Source organism: Apium graveolens, unplaced genomic scaffold (genome assembly GCF_009905375.1).
Source record: "Apium graveolens cultivar Ventura unplaced genomic scaffold, ASM990537v1 ctg1616, whole genome shotgun sequence".
Classification (NCBI taxonomy): Eukaryota; Viridiplantae; Streptophyta; class Magnoliopsida; order Apiales; family Apiaceae; genus Apium; species Apium graveolens.
Window position 1 is genome coordinate 39,447 of NW_027417330.1, and position 25,767 is coordinate 65,213.

General features: G+C 36.4%; 2 non-coding genes across 2 annotated transcripts; both read right to left on the reverse strand.

The window, feature by feature from the left end:
• Positions 1 to 203: 203 nt before the first annotated feature.
• Positions 204 to 310, reverse strand: LOC141699990 (small nucleolar RNA R71). The gene has a single exon (XR_012566191.1). It is a non-coding gene; the product is annotated as a small nucleolar RNA R71 (small nucleolar RNA).
• Positions 311 to 25,445: 25,135 nt separating this feature from the next.
• LOC141699991 (small nucleolar RNA R71) lies at positions 25,446 to 25,552 on the reverse strand. The gene has a single exon (XR_012566192.1). It is a non-coding gene; the product is annotated as a small nucleolar RNA R71 (small nucleolar RNA).
• Between the last annotated feature and the right edge of the window lie 215 nt (positions 25,553 to 25,767).

Consider the following 25,767-nt stretch of genomic DNA (forward strand, 5'->3'; position numbering starts at 1 on the left):
ATATTAGAGATTTCATCGAGATCTGCGACACTTTCAAATTCAATAATGTTTTTGAAGATGCTGTTAAGCTGAGGCTTTTCTCATTCTCTCTGAGGGATAAAGCTAAGTGTTGGTTGCATTCTCTACCACTAGGCTCTATTAATACTTGGGAAGATCTTTCTCAAAAGTTTCTTATTAAATTCTTCCCTATGGCAAAGACAGCTGCAATCAGAAACGCTCTTACTCAATTTGCGCAACAATTGGGAGAGTCTTTATGTGAAGCTTGGGATCATTATAAGGAGATGCTTAGAAAGTGTCCTCATCATGGGATGCTTGACTGGATGATTATCAACTTCTTTTGTAATAGCTTGGGAGCAGAGTCTAGACCCATGCTCGATGCAGCATCAGGTGGAGCCTTATGGGCTAAGAGCTATGATGAAGCTTATGAGTTGATTGAACTAATGGCTTCTAATGAATACCAGAACCCTTCTCAGAGACTAGCTCAAGGCAAGGTAGCAGGAATTCTGGAGGTGGATGCAGCTACTCCTATAACTGCTCAGCTTAAGGCTTTAACGATGAAGATGGATTCTTTAGTTAATAATGGAGTTAATCAGATCACTAGTGTTTGTGAGCTTTATGTTGGTGTGCATGAGACGGAGCAGTGTGCTATTTCTAGTGAATCAACTCAGTTCGTGAGCAAGTTTTAGAGGTCACATCAACCAGTTCCAGCCACCTATCATCCCAACAACCACAATCATCCTAACTTCAGCTGGAGCAACAATATGAATACGGTGCAACAGCCTTATCAGCAGTATACGCAAAGCAATTCAACCCTCTTGGATTTCAACAATCGCAATATTCACCAAGACAATAACTCCAACTTTAACAATCTAATGAAAAATCTGAATTGGAGGAGTTGAGGCTCATGTGTAAGAGCCAAGCGGTTTCTATTAAGACCTTGGAGAATCAAATCGGGTAAATTGCCAATGCCTTGTTGAATCGACAACCTGGAACACTCCCTAGTAACACAGAAGTTCTAGGAAAGAAGGAAGCTAAAGAACAGGTAAAGGCAATTACATTGAGGTCTGGGAAGGTTGCGAACCCCGAAAAATATCAAGTTTAGAAGATGAAGTTGTGGCTAAAGAAGATATGCAGAAGGAAGCAGGACTGGAACCAAGGAAGAAAACTGTGGAACACAGTCCTCCTGAGGGTAATATAGGGGAGAAACAGGTCTATCCTCCATCTCTTTTTCCTAAGAGGTTGTACAAGCAAAAGTTGGATAAGCAGTTTTTTAAGTTTCTGGAGATGTTCAAGAAACTTCATATCAACATACCTTTTGCTGAAGCTCTTGAACAGATGCCTAGCTATGCGAAGTTTATGAAAGGTATTCTTTCTCGGAAAGTGAAGCTCGATGACTTAGAGATCATTGCTCTTACAGAGGAATGCAGTGCTGTGCTGCAACAGAAGTTGTAGCCGAAGCTTAAAGATCCTGGAAGCTTCACTATCCTTTGCACCATCAGAAAGTTGTCGTTTGACAAGTGTTTATGTGATTTTGGAGCTAGCATCAATCTGATGCTTTTTTCTATCTTCAAGAAGTTGGATTTACCTGATCCAAAGCCTACATATATGTCCTTGCAGTTGGCCAATCGTTCTATTACATATCCACGAGGCATTGTGGAGGATGTCTTGGTCAAGGTGGACAAACTCATCTTTCCTGCTGACTTTGTAATTCTTGATTTCGAGGAGGATAAAAAGATTCCCATAATCTTAAGAATACCATTCTTGGCTACCGGTTGAACCTTGATTGATGTGCAGAAGGGTGAGCTCACTATGCGAGTACTGGATTAGGATGTGATCTTTAATATTTTCAATGCCATGAAATTCCCTACTGATACACAGGAGTGTTTAAAAGAGGAATTGGTTGATTTCGTGGTTACTTTAGAACTTGATCAAATGTTAAGGTCTGATGCCTTAGAGCAAGCCTTGATCAGGAATTCAGATAGTGAAGATGATGAAGGTGATGAACAGTTGCAGCATTTGAATGCTTCTCCTTGGAAGCGAAGGCTGGATATGCCTTTTGAATCTCGTGGAATGTCAGAACTCAAAAATGCTGAGGGGCGTCTCAAGCCATCTATTGAGGAAGCTCCTATACTCGAGCTTAAACCCTTGCCTGAACACTTAAGGTATGCATTTTTAGGTGATGCATCTACTTTGACTATTATTATTGCATCTATACTTTCAGGTAGTGATGAGGAAAACTCTTGAGAATTTTGAGAGAGTTCAAATCGGCAATGGGATGGACTATAGTAGATATCAAGGGAATCAGCCCTTCTTATTGCATTCATAAAATTCTGCCAGAGGAAGGAAGCAAGCCAACTGTTAAGCAACAAAGGAGGCTAAATCCGATCATGAAGGAGGTCGTGAAGAAAGAAATTCTCAAGTGGCTAGATGCATAGATCATCTATCCTATTTCTGACAGTTCTAGGGTGAGCCCAGTTCAGTGTGTGCCGAAGAAATGAGGTATCACCATGGTTTCTAATGAAAAGAATGAGCTCATTCTTACTCGAATAGTCACGGGGTGGAGAGTTTGCATGGATTACAGGAAGCTGAACAAGGCCACGAGGAAAGATCATTTCTTTCTTCCTTTTTTTGATCAGATGCTTGACAGCTTGGCTTGGAATGAGTACTACTGTCTTCTGGATTGCTATTCGGGTTATAATCAGATGTGCATTGCTCTAGAAGATCAGGAAAAGACTACCTTCACCTGTTCGTTTGGTACTTTTGCCTTCAGAAGAGTTTCTTTTGGGTTGTGTGGTGCACCTTCCATATTTCAGAGATGCATGATGGCCATTTTCTCTGACATGATTGGTCAGAATGTGGAGGTGTTCATGGATGATTTTTCTATGTTCGGGGATTCTTTTGACGAGTGCTTGCAAAATCTTGGCGCAGTGCTTAAAAGGTGTGTTGAGACCAATCTGGTTCTCAACTGGGAGAAATGTCACTTTATGGTGCAATAGGGCATCATTCTTGGCCACAAAGTCTCTAGTAAGGGTCTTGAGGCGGACAAAGCCAATGTGGGGGTCATTGAAAACCTTCCGCCACCAATTTCTGTTAAGCGAATCCGCAGTTTCCTTAGTCATGCGGGTTTCTATCGGCGATTCATCAAGGACTTCTCTAAAATCTCTAAACTATTGTGCAATCTTCTAGAGAAAGATGTTCCTTTCAAGTTTGATGATGAGTGTCTAGCTTTTTTTGAGAGATAAAAGAAGAGCTTGATCATGGCACCTATCATAACTGCACATGATTGGAATGAGCCTTTTGAAATGATGTGCGATGCAAGTGACTATGCAGTTGGAGCAGTCCTTGGGCAAAGGAAGAGCAATATATTTCATGTGGTCTACTACGCTAGTAAGACCCTCAATGGTGCTCAACTGAACTATACTACTACTGAGAAAGAACTCTTGGCCATTTTCTATGGTTTTGAGAAGTTTCAATCTTATTTGCTTGGGATGAAGGTGACAGTTTTCACTAATCACTCTGCGATTCGCTATCTCGTCTGGAAGAAGGACTCGAAGCCTAGATTGATTCGGTGGATTCTTTTACTTCAAGAGTTTGAGTTGGAGATCAAGGATAGAAAAGGTACTGAGAATCAAGTTGCAGATCATCTCTCTCGGTTAGAAGATCCAAGTACACCTTCACAGGATAAGACATTGATTAATGAGTCTTTTCCTGATGAGCAATTGTTTGGGGTGCAGAAAGAGGAACTGTGGTTCGCAGACATTCTGAACTACCTTGTGAGAAAAATTATGCCTCAAGATTTATCTTCTGCTCAAAGGAAGAAGTTTCTTCACGAGGTGAAGTGGTACATATGGGATTAGACATTTTTATTTCGGCAAGGAGCTGACCAAATCCTCAGGAGATGTATTCCGTACAGCGAGACATAGGGTATCTTGCGAGACTGTCATTCAACTATTTATGGAGGCCATATGGTGGAGAGAAGACAACAGCTCGTATCTTTCAATCAAGATTCTTATGGCCTACATTGTTTAAGGATGTGCATCAGTTCGTTTTGAAGTGTGATCGCTGCCAGCGTCTTGGTAATATGTCCAAGAGGGATGAGATGCCTCTTAATGTGCTTCTCGAGGTTGAGGTCTTTGATGTTTGGGGAATTGACTTCATGGGGCCATTTATCTCATCTTGCAATAATCAGTATATCTTGTTGACGGTTGATTATGTCTCGAAATGGGTGGAAGTTAAGGCTTTACCGATGAATGATGCGAATGTAGTGCTTAATTTTCTTCATAAGAAGATATTCACAAGATTTGGAACTCCAAGAGTGATAATCAGTGACGAGGGATCGCAATTCTGCAATCGTAAGTTCACTGCTATAATACAAAGATATAATGTGGATCATCGCATTGCTACAGCCTACCATCCTCACAGTAATGGTCAAGCTGAGGTATCTAACAGAAAGATCAAGCATATTCTAGAGAAAGTTGAATGTCCATCGATAAAGGATTGGTCTTTGAAGCTGGATGAAGCTGTTTGGGCTTATCGAACAGCATTCAAGACTCCGGTAGGCATGACTCCGTTTTAATTAATTTATGGTAAGGGATGTCATTTGCCTATGGAGTTAGAGCACAAGGCATATTGGGCTTTGAAGAAATTGAACCTTGATATGGATGCAGCTGGTAAGAAAATTATGCTTCAATTGTGTGAACTCGATGAGTTTCGACTTCAAGCATATGAGAATAACAAAATGTATAAGGAGAAATTCAAGAGGTGGCACGATAGGGGTTTAGTGCTCAAATCATTTGTACCGGGGCAACAAGTTCTTTTGTTGAACTCTCGTCTCCGTCTTTTTCCTGGGAAGTTGAAGTCAAAATGGTTAGGGCCATTTATTATCAAAACTGTGTTTCCACATGGAGCGGTGGAGATTTTTGAGAATGATCTAGGCCAATCATTCTAGGTAAATGGACAGCATCTGAAGCATTACTATGGGAATACGACAAATCGTGAGGTGGTTAGTGCCGTTTTATTGTCCACTTGATCTCGGAATTCTACGTCAAGTTAGCGACGTAAACCAAGCGCTTCTTGGGAGGCAACCCAAGCTTGTTGTACATTAGTAGAAGATAGAAGGAAGAAAAAACAGGAAGAAAACACAAAAAAATTCAGAAAAACAAAAAAACAGTGTGTTTTTCTAAAAGCACGGCGCGCCCGCGCTGAAAAGCGGGGCGGCCGCACTGGAACTCCAGAGACACGGTGCACCCGCGCTGCCTTGCGGTGCGGCCGCACTGACCCCTTATAGAAAAAACAAAAAATTGAAAATTCAACACAAAAACAATCCCAGCCGATTTTCCACTCCTTCCACTACCCTAATTCTTCTCCTAATCAATTTTTACAACCCATTATCCCCAGTATCCCATAATTATATCCCACTTCTAATTCTCAAATCTATATATACATACATCTCCATACATCCATCTCCCCATACTTTTTATTCTCAAACCCTAAAATCTCTTACACACAACTTTTTTCTCACTTTAGCAAATCCAATGGCACCAAAGAGAGCAAGGACTTAAGTTAGCAGCAACACCACCGATTCTTCGAGTGTTGAGGGTACGAGGCCTAGGTTTGCTACTCCAGAGGCTGAATTAGAGTATACGAGGATGTTGACGAAGCAGATAGCGAAGGAGAGGGGTTTTGTCCCATCAGGTAAGGATGGTAAGCTACTTGAGATGATTTTGCAGATGGGCTGGGTTTCTTTTTGCGAGGCACCTGTTGGTGTGCCTATAAGTGTTGTTTGTGAGTTCTATAAGAACGCGAAGGTGAATAAGAATGGGTTTACAGTGGTGAGGGGGTTGACGGTGGATTACAGTCCTGAGGCTATTCATCGGGTGATTAACCAGCCCGAGAGACAGCCAGTTCAGGAGGATTGGGTGACTAAGACCGGGGAAGATTTTGACTTGGACTTGATTGTTGCTACGTTGTGTGTCCCAAACACTCACTGGAAATTCAAGAGGGGTTCGAACGAGTATGCCACTTTTCCTGCCTCATGCATTAACAGGTTTGCTCGTGCTTGGAACTCTTTTATCTATGCGAACATCATGCCTTCTTCTCATGTGCATGATATTACCGTGGATCGTGCAAAACTGTTGTGGGGGATTTTACAGGAAGATTATGTGGATCTCAGTTCCATTATTTATCAGGATATTCTGAGGTTTCTATTTGGGAGCACTACGGGGTCTATCCCTTATGCGTCGATTATGACAAAGCTTTGTATGGCGGTGGGAGTTCATTGGCCCGCACACGAGCAGCTTTAGTTACCGAGTGCCCCCATTGACAGTTCGACGTGCAGGAGTGGTACAGTGAGAAGGAGAATGAGAAAGGACTGGTTTACACCTTTTCGAGTGGCCAGCCAACCGATCAGACATATGCTGGTGGTTCTTTACAGGCACGCAGAGCAGCGTGGCAACATCAGGTTGAGGAGCCTAGTTCATCGTAACAGCAGCAGCGAGGGGCTGAGGATAGTGCTGGTTTGGGTTCAGCGCAGTATAGGCGGCTTTCAAGGCGGATAGATGTGATGTACGAGTCACATAGTAGGTTTGCACAAGATCTCACCCTGGCATTGGGGACAACTTTTAGAGCCACGGGAGTTGACATTCAGTGGCCAGTTTTTGGTGAGGATTCTGTGTACCCGCCTCTTGACACTCCACCCGCTGAGGGTGATGACCATCCTGATTCCGAGTAGGTATGCTTTTATTCCTTACTATTACCTTCATTGAGGACAATGAAAATTTTAAGTTTAGGGTGGTAGTTAAGAAATATTTGTGTATGTGTCCATATAGATACATATTCATGCTAGTTTAGTTCATATAGTTGCATATTTGTCATGTAGTTTTTTTTATTTCATATTTTTGCATATTTATTTTGCATGTTAGTATGTTGCATATAGTTGCATTTGCATTATATCATGATCCCTGAGGTTACTTTTCTGATTAATTTATGATATTGATTCGAGTGTAGTGATGTCGTATAGAGGAATGTTAAGTCCTAACGAATTGATTTGCATGCTAGAAATAAGAAAAAATTTCACTAAGTCTTATAGGTTGCTTGCGTGCTAGATCATGATCATGGTTTATTTATTTGTCGAGGTTTAATCACTTGTTTATGTCTAGAATTTAGGATATTCTCCTAGTGATGAAATAACATGGATTTTTAAAATTGGAGAAAAACATTGGACTTCATTGCTAGTTATGGTAAGGCGTCAAATGGCTAATAGCCAGCTCATATTTATATGAGTAGTCTAGGGTTAAGCAAGATGGAGCGAAACACACTCGTTCAGAAATTGTTGGAAAAAAAGAAGAAAAAAAAATGTGTTCATGCATAATTGATCACGAGTGGGCTCTTTAATACTCGAGTTATTAAGTTCTAGGGGACTTTGTGCCTAGTGACCTAAGGCTTTTATATTCTGGGATCCGCTAACCTAACGCTCGCTACATGGGTATTATTGTATAAGTCTTTTGTGGCTCATATTTATGGGTATTATTTATGATCAAATAAGCATATTTATGTTTGTTATGTGTTATAAATAAAAGCATGAATCCTTGTTTAACTCCTATAAAATTGAAGTGTTGACAGTCATTTCGAGTTTATCGTTTATTCTATTTGTAACCTTGTGATTGCCTTGATGAGTGGTGAGTTATGATTATTGATCTAGTTGTGAGAGTAAATATGCTAAGCAATTGCACACACGCACGTTTCCATCTTGTGAGTTCATTTGTGGGATTTGATTGAAGTTGTGCGAATAATTGCATTCATTGAGATGTTGCTCATTGGTTGGTCTAGTTAATCTAAGGGGATCGTTGCATTCAAGTTAGTTGCATTCATGCATTTTTATGTTTTGTTTTTGAGTCTGTTATACTTGAGGACAAACATCGATTCAAGTTTGGGGGTGTGTTAAGTGGAATTTATATCCACATAGAATGCTTCGTAAAGGCACGAGTTGGTATTTTGTACTCAAGCTGTTTGTATATTTGATGTTTTTTGTAGTGTGTTACATTTTAGGGCATAATCAGGGATAATGAATGGTTTTACATTATTTTATGCTAGAAGAGGGTTAGGATGGAGCCACGGATGATTGAGCGAAGAAACCAGCAAGTGAAGGCAATTGAAGGAAAAAAAGTTTTGACAGAAGGTCAGCGCGGCCGCGCACATTTTTAGAGCGGCCGCGCTCGTTTAACAGAGAGTCGGGGGGCCACGCCGCTTGACAGAGCGGCCGCGCCATGTTGGGTTTCCAGTTTCCTGAATTGAATAAAAATGTTATATGCTAGAATCCTGGTGTAATGGGCTACTATTTAAAGACTCTTTTGAGATGTTTTTCATAACAGAGACTAAGGAGAAGACCTAGGAGCACAAATTCAATGAAGGAGAAAAAGATCTAGTTTTTACTTATGATTGTTTGATTGAGTTGTAATCTTGGATGCTCGTTTTCTTTATTGTTGAATCTATTACTCTTGATTACGTACTTTGATTATTTGTTCAGTTTATAAAGACGTAGTTTTATATACCATGCTTTCATCGGAACCCACGGTGATGGCGAGTTCAGTTATGAACTAATCGTTATTGTGGGGTTCTAGCGGATTTACTTATGGATTTCAATAGTTAAATTGTTTCGATATCTTAGTGTGTGGTGATTGTAGCATATCATAGTATTGGTTGTGTTTATTCGTCTTATGATTGTCACGAACTTATAAGATAGCGTGTTAATCTCTATTGAAATGACAATGAATATAGAGGTTTAGAACTTGCCATGGTAGCATATGTTCATGTATTTATTATGCATGATTCGTAGGTAATTTTAACCATCTTACTTGCCCTATATAATCACGATAGATAACTTGCACATTAAACCTTTATATTGTCAAATTCTCTAGACATATAGGGTCTCAACATATTTGGTGTCTATTCAGCTTCTATCTCTTTTGTGGATGTCTGGTAGTAGGGTATTCGTACAACAAAAGTTGGCATTTACTAGTTTCGTGTTATCTGATTAGGTGTCATCACCATTGCATGCTAAGGTTAAGAACAATGACTTTGAATGAAGTATTTAATGAAGTTAGAATCCCATGTTTGCCTCATATATGTAATTCAACCTAAATTCCCGTTGTTAATGCTATTTAGTATAATCTCTTAGTTTAATCAAAACCTAATTTGTTATTTGTCTTAGCATTGAACGATAGCCATATCATTGTTGCATAAGTACATAAATTGAATTTAACCTAAACCAGTCTCTGTGGGAACGAACTAGAAATAATTCTATATTACTTGCGAACACGTAGACTTGTGTGTTATGTGTTTTCATCCTAACAACCACAAAAGGTAATTATCATGGGGCTAGAATATAATGTTCTCAAGTTCTATAATATATCCCATATTTGTGTGTTGATCCTTCGATTCTATAAAACTCGTGGTCAAGTTTTTTCAAAGGAGAGGAGAATGATGCGGATCATAACCTTAAGATATTCATATGTATCTATTATCAATTGAGGATAATTATTTTTCGAAGAAGAGAAGAATGATGCATGGGTATCAGGTGCTTATATACTTGTTCTCAGCTTTGGATTGATCTTTATTCAATATTCGTGAGAACCGGTTGGGTAATATTAAAAGACCAATAGTCAGTTTAATTATCAACATGGGATGATCTATTTGATTGGGTTGATTATTATATATTATGTACATTTTGGCTTAAAAGTTTTTACCTTTCACTTGAAAGGGTTTTTCTTGTTTCAAGCACCTAGGATTTCATTTTCTAGTTGAATTTAGTTTTTCTGTAATTTCCTATTCATAGTAGGTTTTTATGTAATTTCCTATATGGATTAAGTTTTTGATGGGTTTTCAAGTTGGACACAAATATTAGCTAAGTAGCTGATTTTGAATCTGATTGGGAATCCTACTGGGCTTAGGTTATTTTCCTAGACTATATATACCCATATATTGTAATCTTTTGAGATAGAGAATTTTATTAGAATAAATTGTGAGTTTATACTTGCAAAACCTTTTGAAAGTTGGTGGTTAATTCCTTTATACGTTCTTCTCCATTTTTCCTTTAGTTTATAGGTGCTAAAATTCTTTAAGCAATCTAAACAAATCGATCCTTTAGTTTTTTTCCTGGTGATTAAATTCTTTATAGAAGCAAGCTGAAGTTATTTTTTCACAACATATCTGATCTACATAGAAAATATATATCATCTTGGTATCAAGAGCTCGGTTCGACAATTGTTTGAAGGTTTTTTCTTTAAAAAATGTTGGACACAAGGCTAGTGTATTTTGTGGTTGTTCGGGGACATTTTTGAGTTATTTTTTTGAAGAAAAAATGTGGGTATCATGGCTGATTTATTTATTGGTTGTTTAGAGACTTCTTCGAAGGGTTTTCTTCATAATAACAAGGGCAACATGGCTGATTTGTTCGTTGATGAAGAACTGAATGTTATAAAAGGTTTAAAGGCACAAAGAGATATAAAGATCTACGAATTAAGGGAGCAATTGAAGGATGTTTTAGAAAAATTAAATCAAAAAGATTCTTATCATACTCCTCCTAAAAAAGATAACAAATATGCACATAAATCAAATTTAGAAGAGTATTCAAGATATATGTTTCGTAAATCTAAGGATGATGGTAATAGCTTGCATTTGGATATTCCAAATTTTGATGGGAGCATGGATCCAGAAATATTTATTGAATGGTTGAAACATGTTGAATGGGTCTTTGATTATAAGGATTATGATGATCACAAGAGATTTAAAATAGCGATAATAACAGATAACGATCACTTTTAATCATATAGAGTTAAAAGACATGTACACTCAAAGTTTATATAACACGTAAAAACATAAGGCACGTATCACATATTTCATATACTTTAGTTCGTCAAAACATTCGACTCGATGCGTTTAAAATTAAAATCGAGTCGAAATATGACTTTTCGATATTTATGCGACTCAGAATTGTTTACAAACTCGAGCGACCTTTCTAAATAAAAGATTTCATGTCTCGAAAATATTTTTAATAGAAGCATAATATTTTTCCGAGTCTAGACGCGTTCATTTCGTATTAAACGGATGAACGGTCTATTTATTATTAATAAAATAAGAATAATTCAATTAATAATAATATTTATTGAATTTTTAAATACCTTTATACAATTTTTAAACCTCAAAATGATTTTTTAATCGTTATTTGGCTTAATTATAAATAATTACATTTTATTTAACTATTTATAGAATTAATTAATTAATTAATTAAATCAATTAATTAAATCCATAAATAAATAATTAAAATAAATTTTAAATAATTAAATCAAATTTGGATTTTTGAAAAAAAGAAAAGAAAATAAATTTTGGAATTTAGTTAATTTAGTTAATTATTTAAAATAATTAACTAAATTATTTTTGAAATTTAAAAATTATTTTTGAAATTCAAAATGAATTTTGAATCAATTTTTAAAAGAAAATTATACACACAGAAATTCAGGTCTCGGATTAGGGATTTTTGAATCAAAACCGGGTCAACAAATTAGCAAAACGGGTCAAGACCGGGTCAAACGGGTTGCCAGGAATGTTCAAGAACTTCCCTAGATTTTCTGAAGATTCTGGCGAAGTCCCGAAATCCGACAAACTCTGTTGAAGCCCGACTACTGTTCCTTCGTTCCTGATTTCGATGCCAACTCATTCCGTAACCCTCCTCATAAAAGTTTCATGACTGGTGCAGTAAGATAAAACAGGTATGGTAAAATAAATGATAATGCTGGAAAAAGGAAAGGTACTGATATATATCAAAGTTTGGTGGTACAAGCACGAAAGGTTATATTAAGGCGAAGGTACAACAGGCCTATCCATTATTCCGCAAGTCTGGTTATATACCCACCAAAAGTCTGATAATACACACTACACAATATTATACATATATCAGCTGTCACATCATTTCTGTCATCTAACTTTAGGGCAACTCTGGTCCACCAAGCCTCTAAAAATCCTCCAATACCTCTCTGGCCCACCCCATAAGAGCATCCGGGGTTGCATACTTGCAAGTAGCTCCATGAAGTCCAACATCATGTACTCTCCGGGTCACCTAAATCTCATTCTGAAGTTCCTTCACTTTCCTGTCAACATCTATAGTCCTTATAATATGTTGTACCTCCTGGATCTGTTCCAACAGGGCTTCTCGCTCCAAAAGAATAGCCTTATACTTGTAGTATGAAACATGGTGTGGAGTAAACTGGAAAGCTGCTCCTGCAACCGAATGTCCGGTAGAGTCAGAATCAGCAGGTGGAGGTCCTCGAATAGTTGGTCTCACATCTGGAGGTGGAATAGCTCGCACTGGTGAAACCGTCACAACAGGCATTATAGCTGATACCAGCGGAAGAGCAGGACGTGGATCAGATGACGCTCTTCCAACTGAAGGCTCTGAATGATCAGACGATACCGAAATAAAGGAATCTGCCATCGCTGCTATCTGAAAATTACGGTACTAGCTAAGAATCTCAAATCTCGTCACGAATCATACTAAAGTCTACTATTTAGTCACACTCAACCTCTCGACGTTCTATTTCTTTATTTCTTTATCCTAATCTTAACCCTCTACCCATTACCAACAATCTAGGCTTGTGGCAGTGACTTTAAACCTTGGCTCTGATGCCAAACCTGTAATGCCCTCCAAACCCAGGTCAGAAGTTTGGGGTCCAGAACACACACACACTCACCATATTTAAACCTGTTTATGAATATAATAATGATATATATGCAATGACCCTACTTACCATAATCCACGGATCAACTTAGTTTAAAGTATGCCCACAAGCCACAACCTTATTTATATTACAATCGTTCCAAATCCCAGTTTATTTATCTTACAACGGAAGTAAACTTTATTACAAAATATCAACACAAACTAAGCCAACACCATCTGCTAGCTTATTCCATCTCAACCTGGATACCTAGCTCGCACATTTTTCTGGGGATCCTCGCTACCACCAATTTCCATTTTCACTGGATAGAATATAAACAAATTTTCAAGAGTGAGTTAACTAGCTCGGCAAGTCACAATGACAATACTGAGATTAAACAATGTTTAATTGAAATGATATAGAGAATCAAGTTTACTGATAAGCAATGATTAGAATTGGATATTCATTTTCATTTTAAAAACCAAGGTTAGGCTGTTGATCAGTCACGCACTAACCCCGAGCAAGGCTCTTGGCTTTGCTCTATATACTGGATCCCAGGAACACATTGGCCTATTGTGACCACGAATCTGGTCCGATCACGAATCTGGTCCGATCACAAATCTGGTCCATATTTAAAAACAATCCAATTCCATAACAATATGATAAACAGTGTAAATCAATAAGGTGAATTATAAACAACATTTATCTCGAAACGTAGGGTGATTCAAGATTTCAAGAAGGTATGACAATGGAATTATAAAGGGTGGCTTTCAATCAAAGAAAAAATCATAAAGTAGAAGACCAAGGGCTCAAAGGTTACAAAGATTGGTCTTCTGTTCAATAAGGCATACGGGTTGGTATATCAAGCAATTCCATATCAAGAATCACTATATGGTAGATATGTATTTGTGGAGTAGTATCGTATATGTATGGTTCGCATTTGAGAATTCAACAATCAATGGTTTACAAAGAATAAGGCTTATGGCTCAAGATCAATAAGAATCAGGGTTTAGGGTAAGTATTTTAAAGTACTTGCAATATAGGATAAGAATTATTTTGAATAATTGTAACATAATGAAGAGAGTTCGAGAATACTTTCCATTATAGTACAAGAAAGTTCAGGGATACTTGCCTTATCAATCCGCTTTTACTTTACTAGCACTTGTCAATTGGTTTTCACTCGTGAACCACTTGATTTCCCTTTCTACGTCTCTCTTACTCTGTTAAATATCACATGTACTTATCAATACTCATTCTCATCTCGTTCTATTCGTTACAAGCTTCTAACTACCCTTCGTTTCACCCAAATCCGATCTACGGATTGAAAGTTATGAATAAAACAGTCAAAAAATGCACGTACAGTCATATTATACAGCAATTAGATCACATATAACACATAGCATATAAGATATTCGATCACAATAATTTTTCAAAGAAGCTTCGGGGTTAAAATGATTTTTCAGGTATTTAATATGAATTTTTTTGAACATTTCTCGGAATTAAAACAGGTCTCCGAATCAATTTATAATTAAATAACAGGGCTCGAATACTCGAATCTAGATTTAAAATAATTTTATAATAATTATCGAGCCTTGAAAATAATTTTAAATAATATTTTAAAGCTCGAAACTATTTTTCAGGATTTTTAAATCAAAAAGGATAATTAAATCTAATTATTAAATCAATTAATAATTAATTAAATTAATTAAATTAATTAATCAATTAATATTAAATTAATCGATTAATTAACATAATTAAAAACTAATTAAAATTAATTAATAAAATAAATCAGATTTATTTTTAAGTAAATAAATAATTAAAAAGAATTTTTTGAATTTAAAATAACTAAATATACATTTTATGATTTTTTTAGAATAATAAAAATATTATTTTTGGAAATAATTAAAATAGTAATCTGGTTTTTGCAAACTTTTAAAACTAAAATACTAAATATGCAATTCAAGCAAAAGTTCGGGGGCCAAATCAAAGTTTGGTCATCTTCTCCGACGACCCGGCGGCGACGGTGGCGGCGACACCACCGACCGTCGTCCTCCCCTGCCCAGAGTACTCCGAAGAGCTACAGATCAGTAGAGTACAAGTCCAGGAATCCATTGTTGCTATCAATTTGCACAACCAACTCGTGATTTGGCCGGAAATTCGACCGGGAGTTCCCGACTCCGGCGAACTTCAATTTTCCGGTAAAGTCGGTTTAATCCTGCAAAAACAAAACTAATTATATGAACCGTCTCTTCTTGACACGATCTACATGTTGGTATAACTTTTTTCAACCCAGAATTAACCAAATTAAAAACCCCAAATTCAATTGAAATTATTCAAGAACATGAACCCTAATTTCAATTTTCCAAAATCAAATATCAATTTCTATATGTTACTGAACTCTATTTTTGACATATAATATACCGAAATGACCAGAAAAAGATTATCTACACGATGAAATCATCAAATCATATCAACAACATCAAGAACAAATTTTTATAATTTAATCTTTAATTAATTCGAAATAAAATAATTAAATAAGAAAAATACCTTGATTCCTGCACAAATATAGATGGTTGATTCATAAAGGTATTTTCGAGAGCTTCATTTTGATATATTGCACGCCCGGATCGGAGTTCGATAACGCCTTCGTTCATGGGTTTGATTATGAAGAACGTAACATTTTTAGGGTTTTTCTTCTCTAAATTAATAGTTTTAACTGGTTGTTTATGATTATATGAATAAAATGAAATAATAAAAGGGCTATATATATTTATGGAATATTGGTTCGTGTTGGATCATTTTGGATCGATAAATTAGTTTCTTAGCCGCTAAGTAACTGCAAAAATGATCCGATTTAATACCCGTATTGAATAATTATCCAAACCGGGCTTCTTTAAAACACTTTATACGAAAATGATTTAATAATATCCCTTCTTTCGAGAAAACGGGTTTCATTGATATATCGAAATAATTATCGTATCGAAAATTGTACGCCGGGACGTTTACATGTCAAAACGTAATCCAGATTGAAAAAGTCAAAACAAGGAAATGTCCGTAAGTACCAGATTCAGTTCGGAAGGAGTTTTCCGAAGAGTTTCGGGTTGTAAAAACATAAAAACGGTTGAAGTTGGACGATTCCCGGTTTTATAAAATAGTTTTGTAATTATACAGAAAATAATTATTAAATCTGTAAATCATTATAAAATCAAATAACGATCCAAAAATTAACAGAAAAATATCACAGTCATCTATATTTTATTCTGGACATAATAAAATTAACATACTCACAATTTATCACATATATACATTTATTTATCAATACCAACCTTCAGATAATTCACATAATAATCACATAATAATCACATAATAATCATATAATAATCATTCATTGATAAAATAATTACACGCGATATCCTGGATATTACAACTATCCAGATACCAAAGATTCTTTTTGTTACCCTGCACACAACAAAATCAAATTAAGTTGATTTTGGTACCCAAGTCTCCTTTGGTCCTGCTTTGTTAGCCTTCTTTTTAGGTTTCTTAAGCTTTTCCTCATTTAACTTAGGTGACTGAGATTCAACCTTAGTCATTAGAGTAGGGCTTTGAAAACCATTCATCACAGCAGAGTTATCATGCACATGTTGGTTAACATAAAATGACATATTTTGTACACACATGTTATTCCAGTAAGGCATGCTAAATGGCATTTGAGGTATATTAAATGCAACATAATAGTGATTTTGTGCAAATGACATATTAGCAAGTTGTGCATTCAGATTCTGTGCAGGCATAGAAGGCATGACATTCACAGGCAATGTAGACATGTTGGGAAATAAGGGAGGTGCAGACATGGATGCAAGCATAACAGATTTGCAATCAACAGACAAGTGATTAAAAATACCACACTTATTACAGATTTTTCTAGGAGTATATTTGTCAGGTGTATAGTTGTTATATTTGTTAATATCCCCTTTTCCATTCCTATTGTTTTTCCTTTTTGAGTCTGCTTTAACCTCAATTTTCTCCAATCTGTCATTCAATTTCTTAATTGACAGATATCCTACATTAGCTCTCTTATTTTCCTTAATTTGACTTGTTTCTCTTGTAACAAAGTTCTTGGAAACTGACCCATATTTTCATTTAATTTATCTAGCTTGACTGTGCTAACTGGCTTTCTTTCACTCGACGGATGTGGTTCTTTTTCTTTCGACGGATAATTTTTTTATCTTTCGACGGATAATCTTCATTATCCGTTGAATCCACATCCATTAAAAGTCCTTCTACCAAACTAGGACCCGGTTTCTCTTTACCATTTTTCCAGGCTTCCTCAAAGAAAGACTCTATACCTTGAACTTTGGTAATTTGAGTATGGACATCTCTAGATGATTTCCAAGCCTTAATTACCTCCTGTTCTCGTTCATGTTTCTCTCTTAAAATCTCCTCTTTCTTTAAGGATTTAATCAGTTCCTCCTTAGCAATTCTACACTCTAATTTCAGTTTCTTAAACTCAATAAATTGAGTTTCTAACATAACATTTCTCTCACTTAAAAATAGATTATTATCTTTAATTCTTGTGTGCTCTTTGGTGAGTGATTTAAGTGTAACACGCAAATGACACAACTCTGTGGACATGTCATTTATAGCATCATTACACTCATCTGTATAAAGATGTGCTAAGTTAGTGGTGATTACCTGATTTCTTAAAGAACTGACTTCTGCTTCATCTGATTTAGCCATCAGGGCTAGGTTGATATAGCTGCTTTCTTCATCTTCATCTATCCCATCAACAACCCAGTCATTTCCTTGAGTCAAGAAAGTCCTTTCCTTTTGTTTGAGCAGTTCAAAGTACTTCTTTTTGTAGTTTACATGCTCAAACTTCTTTTTCTCAGAATTAGGATTTCTGAATTCACTTGAAAAATGACCACTTAAGCCACATTTGAAACACTTGAATTTGGATTTATCCACCATGTTTCTATTGGGCTTGGTTGCTCCAAAATTCTTCTTGAATTTGAGCTTGACAAACCTTCTTGACAGGAAAGCTAGATGTTCATCTATATCTCCCATTTCATCTCGACTAAGATGATCTTCATGCTTAGATACTAGCCCCTTTCCTTTGCCTTCACAAACCCTAGAGTTTGGTGCAGATTCCACAGCTTCAACCTTCATCTCTTTCCCTCTCTCTTGATCAGCTACCAGTGCTATAGATCCTCCCTTCTTCCTTCCTTTCTCTATTTGCTCATCTTGTTCTAACTCAAGTTCATAAGTTTTTAGAATCCCATACAGTCTCTCCAAGGTGAACTCCTTGTAATCTTGTGAATTTATGAGAGAGACAGTCATAAGCTTCCATTTCTTTGGTAGAGATATAAGGAACTTCATGTTCGAATCTTCTGTCTGATATACCCTTCCATTCCGCTTTAGTGCATTCAGTAGTTTTTGAAATCTACTAAAGATGTCACTTAGAGATTCACTGTCTTCACAATGAAAGTTCTCATACTGATGGATTAAGAGTTGCATCTTGTTTTACCTCACTTGTTTAGTACCATCACATATGATTTGAATTGTATCCCAAATTTCTTTAGCAGTTTTGTAATTGATGACATTGTCAAACATATCTCCATCAAGACCATTGAACATAATATTCACAGCCTTTTTATCTTTATGTACTTGCTCAATATCTTCATCTATCCATTCTGCTCATGGCTTTGGAACAGATTGCTCATTGCCCACAACACCATCAACATATGTACTCCACTATATATTGGGTATCCGGATTATACCTCCTTAACATTGCCACATGGGAGGCATTATGAACTTGCTGCAGGTTCGGGGGTAGGGCTAGCTCATATGCTAACTTACCAATACGTCTTAAAATCTCAAATGGTCCAATGTATCTTGAGCTTAGATTTCCTTTCTTTTCGGACCTTATCAGTCCTTTTTCCAAGGGAATACCTTTAACAACACTAGGTTCCCTACTTTAAACTCCGTGTCCTTCTGGGCCAAACCGGCATACTTCTTCAGTCGATCTTGGACTGTTACCCGCCGTCCTCAAATTGATACTATTATTTTCTTGGTCCCTTGCATGCCACAACCCTTTACACCGGGGTTGTAAGGAAAAGTGTAATAATAGCCTTCTAAACTAATGTCTATCGCAACCCCTCTTTTTTGATGTTGCGGTCTAGTCACAATGTGTTACCAAAATGGCATATATAATTAAAGATGATTTTTATTTTAACTAATTAATAGTTATTTACATAAATATGATATAATAATTGTTATTCCCATATATCTAACAACTAGAATTACAGAAGGGGGGTTGAATGTAATTCTAGGTTTCTTTTCTATTTTAAGAACTTCTCACAAATATAAATATATCAGTGTTTGAATATGCAAATGTGTGGAATGAAAATATAGATATATTTAAACACAAAGTAATTAAACACAAGGATTAAAAACTTTATGGTTTATTAAACTTACCCACCAAATATTTATATATATTAATGAGAACTCTGTGATACGAAAATGCACACAGCTGCTTACAAGTATGATACACTTAGAACAAAGAAATTCTTAATAGATACAGATTTTTCTATTTCTCAGTTCTTCCTTGCATATTTTTCAACTTGCTACTCTTGGTTTATATATCACCAAGTTACATGATAAAAAGACAAACTAATAAGACAAAAGTGTCTTAGTCTAATTATATGTTGCTCCATTTCTCCATCCAGCATCTTTGAATATCTTCAAGTTATAATGGAAATGGAAATTCTTTGTTCTCGAAAACCTACTAATAGGATGCCACATTCCATTTGTATACAATCAACCTATGTGACTGTCAAGTCACTATCAACTGCTTTTTGAATTTGATCATCCGTTGAAACTCTGTTGGATCATCCGTTGAGACTTTGTTGGATCATCCATTGAGAGTCTGGTTGATCATCCGTTGAAACTCTATTTGATCACCCGTTGAAACCTTGTGGAATATCCGTTGAGAGTATCTTCATAGTAGTTAACTCATTTCACTTATGCAAGATTAGAAGGCATCTAATATTTACAATTAGCCAGCGTATTTTGTATATCAATCTAGTAGTCAACATGACTTACAATATCCTACGACTTCTAGTTCTCTAAGGCATTACAATATGCAGGAATGTGCTACCAAAACTTATTTAAATATAAGCTACTCTTTCAACGGATGATATAGTACATTATCCGTTGAAAGCTACAATTATACTTAATCAAATCTACTAAGGTATTTTTGTAGCATATCATTAAGTCTACAACATTTTCCTAACAATAATTGAAATATATATCTTTCATTTATTTTTAGAAGTAAATAATATTAGTTACGTGATTTATAATATTATATTGATTTATAAAACTTAACAAGTCATTAATTAATTTGTTGGTATATATATTATCATTTTACAACATATATATATTTATGGTTTAATTTATTTATTTCTCATAGTTAAATATTTAAAATAATATTTATTAAAAAAAGAGAAATTAATAATTTAAATTTTAGCAAAACACACATTGGGATGGGCTGGTTTTTAGAATAAAATTGGGCCAACAGTTGAAATTGGTGGGCGTGAGAGTTTAAATTTTAACAAGGAGTAGCGGGGGTTGAAATTTTAACAAGGAGCGGTTTTTAGACACAATTTCACACACACTCTCCTCGCAAAATAGAAACTCAGCACTTTCACTTCCAATCACTCAACACAATCTCATACATTCTCTCAAGATTTCGGGTTTTCAAGGTGTGCATCTCGGGGTTCAATATTTCGGCATCGATTTGGGCTTTGTCGGGGTTCAATTACTAATAACTAGGGTTTTGATTGGGGGTTCCAGTTTGGGGCTTCTACAATTGGAGTTGAAGTAGGTCAAGTTTTGGGGGTTTCGATCGATTTGAACTACTTCTTTCTTATTTTATCAGGTATTATTCATAATTGAGCTTATATTTTTATTTTAAATTAGGGTTTCGAGTTGTGTTTATTGAAGCATAAGTGTGTGTATATTCAAGTATGTTTGTGTATATGTTATGTGTATTGAATTATGCATGTGCTCATCTTCTTCTTCTTCTTCTTCTCTCTCTCTCTCTCTCTCTCTCTCTCTCTCTCTCTATTCCCTCCCTCTCTCTCTATCTCTCCTTCCCTCTTTCTCTCTCTCTATCTCTCCTTCCCTCTCTTTCTCTGTCTCTCTCCTTCTCTCTCTCACTCACTCTCTCCATGTCTCTCCCTCCCCTCTCCCCCTATGTCTCTCTCCATGTTTGTGCAAAAAATTAATACCGTGTTTTAAATTTTAATGTTTGCGTACAATTATTTGTTAAATGTGAACATGTAAATAGTAATCATATCATGTATCTATATAATATCGTGTTTAGTTATGTACCGGTAAAGGTTACTTCATAGTATGTAAATAATATTCATATCGATTTAGGTTACTTCTTATCGATTTAAACTAGGTTATGCCATTGTAGAAATTTCTGCTTTCATCGCCTTAGTTATCTTTTAATTTCTTATTCTCGTGGCAAAAAAATGTAGTGATGGAGGATGGATTGAACTTCCAAAGTTCAGCTAAAGATATATTAGAGGGATAAGGTCTTTTTTGCGGAATGCATTTTCTAGATACTCTGTAGGTGATGAAATCACACGCCCCTGCAAAAACTGTGATAATCACAGGTGGCATCGTGAGGATGTGACTTTTGATAATCTCATCTACAGTGGTCCATCTCCATTGTTAGTGAACTGGATTTGTGAGATTTCTGGCCCACATTCCAAAATAGAAATGTAAATATAGAGTTTTATGAAGGCGTATACTTCGGAGATAATTTAGGTGAAATGTTGCACCGTACGCACAACTGTCAAGACAAGGGTAGGGCATCTGGTAAACCAAATGAAACTGTAATAACCCCAATTTTTGGAATTTATTTGAAACCCTTATGAATAGTGTTTTGCTGATTATGCTGAATAAGAAAACTTTTCATGCCACACTAAGTAGGGGTTCTTTTATTGATCTTCTGGGATATTATTAGTACTCTATGTGGTATATAAGTGTATGTAAAGATCGTCAGAATCCAAATCCGAACACTTTGATTTTTCCCGAAAATCTACCAGATACTGAAAGAATTGAGTATAAGGTAACAGGATAAAAAGGATTTAAATTCAAGGATTATAAGAGAGGATCATAAAAGGAATATAATGTATTGAGAAAGGTTAAGGAAACCCAAGTAATAAGATCCCGGGTATGATCTCTCAAACGATAAACGAAAACGAAAGTTAAGCGAACCGTATAACAGATCAGCGGTCATTAGCCAAGTAATTAGAAGCTAATCAAAGAGGTTAGTGAGGATGATGTCATCAAACCAATAAGAGGAGGACAAGTGGGGGAGGATGACATAACAAGGTGACATAAGCATGACAAAGAAAGGTGTGTCGTTGGTTGATTAAGAACCACACAGAAGTTACCATGGTAAAAAGTAATAAATCAAAACAAAAACACCAAAAACAACCAACCAACCATTCATTTCACCAAAAACACAACTTGACTTCTTTTTTTCCATTGAAGCTCTCGGCCTCTTTCTTAAGAAAAGGGAAGTCCAAGCTCCTCCACTTGCTAATTTACAAGGTAATTATCTTAGCTTCTCCTAGTTAAGTTACATACTTCCTAGGAATCTTAGCTTCAAAATCCTTTCCTAGCATTTCCTATAAATCATTCAAGAAGATGGTGAATAGTACTTTCTTGAAATTAATTTTTGTGTTCTTGATTTCTTTGAAAGATCAAGCTTGTAGGAGGTTAGATTAAGGCTTCCATGGGCATTTCAAGGATCTTTCATGGATTAAAAGCTTTAAGGAAGGTATAACTCTTCATGATCTTAGTCTTAAGTTTTGTTGTTTAGATTTCCTAATGTTTAGATGATGGGTTAGTGTAATGGGTGTGTAATCATGTTTAGAGCTTGTTATGAGTAGTTTAGTTGATGAGAGGCATGATTATTGTGTGTTTAGAGATTGGTTGGTTTTGTGATGTTTTTGGAGTTGGAAATCTTGGTTTTGGTTGTATGAATAAATTGTGGTTGATTGGTGGTTGGTTTGGAGTAGAATAAAAATTGGTAATCGCGTAAACATAGCCGTCGTAATGTCCGATTTACTTTAGACTGTTTTTGTTCATAACATCAGGACCCGATAACTCATTGTTAGGTTTTGACCATTGCCCTTATTAGATAGTTCATGTTATGAGCTTCGTTTTGATATGTGGTTCGTTTGAATCCGATGTACGGTTTAGGAGAAACGACCGTTTTAAGTAACGGCGTTTCGCGACCGAACCATTACCCCTCGCCTTACTTTGAAACCTTGGTTAAGGACTTTAAATGACTAATTGGGGTATAAAACAATTATGTTAAGTGGATTAGGCAGTTGGTAAGGTACTCGCGAAAGAATCGCTTTAAAATTCTTAATGGTTAATTTATTAAAAATGGTGGAGCCGAGGGTACTCGAGCGACGTAAGTGAATCATTAAGCGCAAAAACAAACGTTAGGGTTCAATTGGTTAAAGTCTAGTTTCTTAAGCGACCGGGGTTTAATTCCGACTTATGTTGTTGTTCATAGGTTATCGGACTCACTCTAAGCTTAAGTCTATTCGGGAGCACTCAGGCAATTTTTCTACACGTTATACTGTTGTTGTGATGTATACATATGTATATGCATTATCTTGTGATAAATGCATGATGGTTAATTAGCAAATTCTTGCGATATATTGTAGCATGTTGATAAGTGGCATTTTATACCACTTAGAACGTCTTAAAATGGCTTAAATTGGTGTCTTGAAATCAAGTATTTTGTGTATTTGATGCGTTTTTCTAGTGTTTATGCATTTCAGGGTATTAGTTGCATTTCGGGGGAGGAATCATCAAGAATAAGCCTTGGCATGTGTTCACCATTACGAGAGGAAAGAAACGGGCAGATTACGGCGAAGAAACGGAGCAAAATCAGATTTTTTCCAGCAGAGGTCTGAGCGCCCGCTCAGCTAAGGGTCGGGGAAAAAGATATATTATTTCAGGACTTCTACTTCTGTTTGGTTTCCACTTCTATGTAATCTGAGTTTTATGGGACTATTATATAAGTAGATTTGAGACGTTTTCACAAGTGTGGAAAAAAAGAAGATCGTGTTTTTACGCAAGGAGCAAAGGAGATAAGGAAGAAGACCGATTTAGCACACCGCAACGAAGAGGAAGCATATTTTCTTGTGATTCTTGTTTCGTTGTAACGTTGGATGCTAGTTTTCTTGTTTTGAACTTATTTACTCTTGTGACGTACTCTCTTTTAATATAATTAGTTTAGTTATTATTTTCTTGTGTTTGTTTATCATGATTTCATATGAACCCATGATGACGATAAGTGCTATTATGGGCTAATCATGATCATGGGGTTGCAACGGATTTACTATGGAATTCTTTAGTTAATTGTTTAATACCTTAGTGTGTGATGATTGTATGATATCTAGTATTGGTTGTGCGTATTCGTCTTATGTGCGTCGCGAACATATAAGATAGGGTGTTAATCTCTTGTGAAGCGACGGTGGATCTCGAGATTTAGAACTTGCCATGCTAGCATAGGTTCATGTACGTTGTGCATGATCAGTGGGTAACTCTAACAGTTTTATTTGCCCTATGTAATCAAAAGGAATAACTTGCGCTTAAATCGTTGTGTTGTCAATTTCTGTAGACATATAGGAACTCAACATAATTGATGACTATTCAACTTCTATCTTAATTGTGGATGTTTGGTAGAATGGTATTAGTACAATGAAAGTTGGCTTTTATCAGTTTCGTGTTATTCGATTAATATCATCACTGTCACATGCTAAGGTAATAACAATGGCTATTGAAGGAAGTAATAATGAAGTAATAACAATGTTAGTGTCTTAACATTGAGAAGTAATCATACATTGGTGAGTGAGTTTAATTAGACAATAATTTAGTCTGAGTCTCTGTGGGAACGAACTAGAAAGTATTCTATATTACTTGCGAACGCGTATACTTGCGTGAATATTAGTGCGTGATTTCGCCCTAACAAGTTTTTGGCGCCGCTGCCGGGGACTCGGCGTATTTGTTTAGTTTATGTACTTACCATCATTGGTCATTAGGACTCAGTGATTAGGACGTAGTAGTTAATTATTGTTTCCGGTTGTGTTTCAGGTACTTTAGCAAGCGTTTATGCAAACTCGTTCTCGTGCTCGCAAGAGGACTTTAGATACATCTGAGGAGACAGACGAAGTTCTTGATATTCCGGAGAAGTTAGATTTTGAGGATTCAGATTCAGGAACTGAGCGGAAAGAACCAGTAAACATGGGAGATCGTATTGTTCACGCTGATCCAGCTCTTATGGATTTTTCTCGGCCTAAAATTGATGACATTCAGTCAAGCATCCTTCATCCGGCTATTCAAGCTAACACCTTTGAAATCAAGCCGGGCACTATTCAGATGGTGCAGAATTCTGTTTCTTTTGGAGGAGCGGCAACTGAAGACCCCAACATGCACATAAGGAATTTTGTCGAGATCTGCAGCACTTTTAAGTATAATGGCGTGACTGATGAGGCTATCAAGTTGAGGCTTTTCCCATTCTCACTGAGGGACAAGGCTAAAGACTGGTTACATTCTGAACCAGCTGGGTCCATCACTACGTGGCAAGATCTTGCGCAAAAGTTTCTGGTGAAGTTTTATCCGATGGCAAAGACTGCTGCTATGAGGTGTGCTCTTACTCAATTTGCGCATCAACCTACAGAATCTATGTGCGAGGCTTGAGAGCGCTACAAGGAAATGTTGAGAAAATGTCCACATCATGGAATGCCGGATTGGATGGTGATCACTGGTTTCTATAATGGTTTGGGGGCCCAATCTCGGCCCATGCTCGATGCAGCAGCTCGAGGCGCCTTATGGGCTAAAAGCTATACTGAGGCGTATAATCTTATAGAGACGATGGCTGCAAATGAGCATCAAAATCCAACTCAGAGGATGATGTCAGGAAAGGTAGCAGGTATTCTGGAAGTTGATGCAGCCACCG